The following is a 6,107-nucleotide window of genomic DNA, read 5'->3' on the forward strand; positions in this document are numbered from 1 at the left end:
TCTTTCAAATTATTTGTGAAACGTTGAAGTAAATGAATCTTCTTTAGCTTTCGGAGTCAATTGTCTATACCAAGAACAATAGCTCTTTACTTAGCCGGTTTCAACAAGTAAGACTTTCCTATCTTAGAAAGATTTCAAATCGATCAACTATCAAGAGCCTATCTAATAGAGCCTTGAGTACGTTCTTGTTGATTTGACATTGCTAAGGATGTTCGAAGTGCAAATCATGCCCATGACTTTGAGCTTTTGCTAGTTTATCATGTTAAGAAAATGTTTGTCTATAATCAAGCATTCTTGACTCATGGTTTAGATAACCATGCCATTCAAATAAATTTACAACTATTGCTCATTGCTTTGAATGTGAGTCTTTCGATGTGTAAACGGATCAATTGCTAATTATGGAACACAATAACCATTTATTTGTTCTAGCCTTAGCTTAAAGGTCTTTAAACAAAGCATACAACCTTACAACTGATGTAGCACCACTTGCTTCATTCAAAGCTTGTAAGTCGATAACTTAGCTTATCTTCAATAGTTTGAGGTCACTTTCAAAGTGGAACACTCAAGCAGTATCCGATACTTTGTGAAGATAATGAGTTGCTAAGTTAATTTCAATAACATAAATTCTTTAGTAAAATGGAATCTCATTCCTTTTTTTTGTTCCTCGTTTCCTATATTTCTTATCATACTTTATCTCATAATCTTTAAGAACCATTTCTTTAAGAGTCTTTTACTTTTATACTTTTTAAAGCATAATTAAGCATCTAATGTGCCGTAAAACAAAGTTCCATCTTTTCCTTTAATTCACGCTCGAATTACTACATCAATGAGTCCTACTTATCTATGTATTAAGCGAAAACATATGTTGGTTGTCAATATTGACAATTTTGAGTTTGCAACTCAATACTTCATGTTTTATCAAAACTACCTAGTGTTTTGAATACATGATGTCCAACCGTCTTTAAAAGTCATTTATGAGAATTGTATTTTAGAAATGCTTTACTTTTCTTTGAGAACCATTCTCACAGATTTCTTTTACCAATCATGGAAAGCAATACAGCTTGATTTGAAATTCTACAAATATAAGTGCAAAGTATAACCATTTATCCAGTAAATAACATAATAAGTTTGAAAATTAAAAGGTATTCATGCAAATTTTCAATCTTATTAAACAACTTATCCATGCATTAAAATTGTCCCCATTTGGCGAGAATAAGTCGATTCCAAGATCCAAGGAAACAAAGAGTGGCTAAGCATGCTTTGGCTTGTCTTAGCACTCAATCTCCCAAGGTAAGCAACGCTTTGCTAATGGCTCCAAGCCACTCTTGGTTGAATAAATCCTCGAGTCTAATGCTCTCTCAACAATTTATTCATTTTGCCACGACATGTTAGGACTCCATCACTCATATCGTTGAGTACAACCAAAACCAACTTGCATACCCGGTATGCCTTATGAGTCTAGGGAGTAATAGTGATGCCTCGCTTTGGCGTAGCCCATCACTGCTCTCAATAGGTCGATAAGTGTTGTTTTGGAATGGCAATTGTACTCAATTTTCTATGTTGTTGATTTAAGTGAACTTAATTAATCATCACAACATTCGAAATCCTAAAATGCATCTAATATATAATTCATATATAAATAATCATGAATATGTAAAACATAAGCATTTTGATGCATATTGGCAATTAGCATGACTCCTTGAACTCTTCAATTCTTCAAAAGGTCTTCTTTTGCAACTTCATGGCTTTGTCTTCTAAGAACCTCCATCTTTAAGACTTGACCATAATTATGCAATACTAGTAACTACAATTTGGACTAATCTAAATATTAAGGTACAAAAATACTCAACGGTACGCGGACCGTGTTTAGATTTACAAAAATACATCACGGATCGCAGTCCGTATTTTCTGTCCTAATCGGGCCCCACTAGTTGCCATTTTTATAAAACCTGTGAGAGAATATACATTCCATTCATCCATTCACTATTTGTGAATGGCCCATGCATATTACAAAAATAAACAAGTAACAATGCATAAACACGCGATAACTAGTAACTAATCTAGGTGGTTAATCCAATTAACACGCCTAATTAAAACTAGTCAAAGGTTTTTTTAACTGATTATGTAAATAAACGCAATTAATATTTGAAGCTCCCACTAAATTCCGCATCCAACTCAATTAATCCAATTAATTAAGCCGGTAAAACCCAATTATTTGCCAAAATAAAATTTGCAAATGCCGCTCTTGAAAAATCGAGGCCTAGGCTCTAAAATTTATTAAAATAATTAAAACCAAATTAGATTAATAAAATAATTAACACAACAATAAGAAAAACTTTACGTAGTTCAAAATATCCAAGTGCCTAGCACTAAGATTTTGAGTGCTCACAACTCGCACGATCTCATTGCACCACATTGCTTCACAAGCAATGTCTACGCATATTCCTCTTAATGATGTACCAAGCTATGCACAAAAAAAAAATCCTCAAGTAAGCTCAAATGCAAGCACCCTAGGCGGCTTACCCACGGCAAGCCACAAGGCTGCCGTGGTGCGCCAAGGGCTGCACGTGCAGCAGCCATCACGAGCATGTGCTCCATTCCGAGGCGCTTAACAGCCTCGGCAGCCCCACGTGGGTTGCGTGAGCAACCCGGCTGGCCGAGAGCATGCTAGGGGTTCTTAGGCCTCGATTTGATGCTCATGCTTCGGGAAAAATCCCGACTTTGTGTGACATATTTAATCAATTACAAAATTAATTTTAGAATCAATTAATTTTGAGGAAAAATGAAAATTATAACAAGTCTTACTTAAACAAATTCATCCAAGTGAATAAAACCAAAATTATTCCAAGAACCATTCTTTAATAAAATTGGTTTAACTTGGTGCAACAAAAATAAGAAGGAAATTACTCAATATTAATTTAAATTAATCTTGTGTTTTGAAAAAATAAAAGGGAGTTGAAAAAATAAGCATAAGTTCAATCAAGATTCCAACTTTAATACTTGTGAATCCTTTAAAAATGATATCTTCCAATATGAAGATATCATAATTTCTATCACAAGTTTCAAACTTTATGATTCCAGTAAATTAAAATATGATTAAATCAACAAAGTTCAACATAAAATTCATGGAATTTAGTAACTCAAATTTCAATCACTTAACATAATTAAAGATTGAATCTTTAGTACTTAGAAGCCTAAAAGAACAACAATTTCACACTTAATGCAATTATGTGAAAAATAAAACCAAGTTTTCAAACACAAATTACCACCAAGTAATCATGCCTAAAGAGGTTTAAAATTGCATATAAAATATGTATTGAACCAATTACATAACCACCATAAATATGAAATTAATTTTCAAGGTTAGAAAGACTTAAAATTTTTCGTAAAAACAAAAAACCTCTCCAAAAATGCATTTCTGATTGTTTTTTGGCTAAAAACCGAGTCCTATTAGGGAAAAACCATTTCCAAAACGCCTGTTCCACCCAAAATTCACTATTTTTGGGTCGAAATCTGGGTTCGGGAGCTGAAGTCAGCTAATACGAGGTTAAAATGGATAAAACAAGCTACTAATCTAATTAGCAACTTATAACCAGAAAAATTAAGCCATAAAAATACATTGAAAAATATTATGATTTTAAAATTAAACGAGCGAGGCTCCGATACCGCTGTTCGGGTTTGGTGAGTCCGACTCACCGTGGAAACAAACCCAAAAACAAGACCACACTCGCAAAAAATAAAAACATAAACATACTTAAATTAAACGCAAGATTAAGATAAAACGATTACCTTTTGGAGCGTGCTTCGCCCGACCAAATGGGCTCTTACTTGAAAGCTTAGCCTTGAAAACACGAGAGCCTCCAACGGAAATCCACCTGCAAGAACGACTACTGACTTTTAGGTCCGTTGCCTCGAGGTTAGCGAGGCTCGACAAAAACCCGAAGAATATATGAGTTTAAGGGTTTTTGCAAATGCAATGCCTTATTGAACTCCTACTCAAGCAAAGAATTCTCAAGCCATGCTTTGGCTATTTATAAGGAAGGATAGCTTGTGAATTCCACTCATCTTTCAATGTGGGACTTTTTCACAAAAAGATCCCACATGGAAAGATTTATGAATTCAACTTAGTTAAATAAACCAAGGAACAAGTAACAAGTGTCACATTGTTAGGTGAGGACCACTTTCCCACTTGGTCCCCAAGGCAACTCACATGCATTGTGAGTTAACCATGTGTCACCCAACCTTGAGCCCCAAGTAGGGTTCGGTTGGGCCACTTTCTTTTGGCCCGTGTCCATGACCCGCCACCCGGGTCCATGGCCCCTTGCCACACGTGCCGCCACCGTGGTGCGCCGCCACCGTGGCATGCTGCTACGTGGCACGCTCCTATTTGGAGCACTCTTCTTGCCTTTCGCGTGGCTAGGATTTTACTTGTTACTTGAAGCATTTTCCCGTCTTGCCAAATCCTAAATTTTTGGCTTGACATTTGAGATTCTCTAACGCTCGGTTTCGACGCTCCAAGCTCGAATTTCCGACGTCTATATATTAATTACTCGGGCGACTCATTAATTTCTTCCGAATTAATTCGTCGTGTCGGTTCGTTCATTGCTTGGGTGTGACTCGAAGGGTTCAATTAAGATTAAGCTGTAATATTAATTATACATTAATATTACTGATCGGAAGCGGCCTCCACCTAGGCATTCCGATCACTTGACCCTACTAAATATATTAGTTTTCTAATAATTCTGAACCCACTATCAGAATAATACACTTGTTCGAAGGACATCATTCCTTTCAATTTTTGTTTAGATGGAAACAAGCATGATACACTTTAGACATCAGATCTTTGTATATACTAGCTTTTATAGAAAATAAGAGCTTGCTCTCAATAAGCCGTAAACCTGCTTGCTTACATTTAGAATACCCGGGCATCTCCGCACAATAACAGCTGCATAAGAACGCTAAAAAAATGCTAAAAATTTTTGTAGCAGCATCAAAAGGCATGCAGAAGATAAAGGAGGAAGAACATTCCACCAGTCCGCCTTTTCTATTGTCAAACTTGTTCAGAAGAGCTAACAATACCACTGAAATTGGGAACATGTTAAAGGACAGAATACTAATGCCCCTAGAATAAATTATCCCATCCCCCTCCTACTGATCAGCAACATGCTTCTATCCAAGACCCTAATATAGCATCCACTTCATAGTTGATGAGGAATTGACCTCCAATAAAAAATTGAACCCATCTCACCCACAGCTCGTCCAAGCTAAAACCCAAAGTAAATTCACGAGCGCTGCTTTTTCCATATGAAAATCGTTACATTTATTCAAAACTGCAGACTTTAGATGGCATACATTCTCCTAAGACACAAGAGCTTTCTTAGACAAATTGATACCATTGTCCATAATTCCACAAGTACGCTCGGCAGCCCTACTCCAAGAAATTCTTATATATGTAATTTATTCTTATTATAAATGTAATTTAGTACACAACTATAGGCTATAGATAGATAGCCGATCTACACATATGTAATATAGTCTTCTTATATATGCTCATAAATTATCACACTTGCTATAGAGAGAGAGATGTTATAGGGAGAGACATATGTAATATAGTTGACATTCTAGCTCACTCACTCTGGGGGGGGGGGGAGTGAGAGAGATTCTATTGAATTATCAGTCTCTTTTATTCAATTTACATTCACATTGCTTCTAAGTGAAAATGAACTTTGATTTCTAATCCTCTAAAGCTCAACCAACATATTACTATCAAGGGTAGGAACTACACCCTTAGGTGTCTTGAAAAAACTACCTTATCTACAAAATATTTGATTAATGGTTATCAAGATGCCCAATATACATAAAGGTAGTCATAGCTATCAGAGACTCTAAATACTGTAGTTTTTTCTGAAAGTGAATTGGTAGCATTAATATTAAATGACCCAAGAATCAGATTTTACTACATATATTCAAACAAATTAGAAGCACAAATCAAAACCACTGAGTACTGCAATTTTTTTGGCATGTTCAGAATTTGATATGTTTGGCTACTTGACATCTCCCTGGGTGCCTCATAACAAAAGATAATGTTTATTAGAGATAATCAAAGT

Source organism: Chenopodium quinoa, unplaced genomic scaffold, assembly GCF_001683475.1.
Source record: "Chenopodium quinoa cultivar QQ74 unplaced genomic scaffold, ASM168347v1, whole genome shotgun sequence".
Classification (NCBI taxonomy): domain Eukaryota; kingdom Viridiplantae; phylum Streptophyta; class Magnoliopsida; order Caryophyllales; family Amaranthaceae; genus Chenopodium; species Chenopodium quinoa.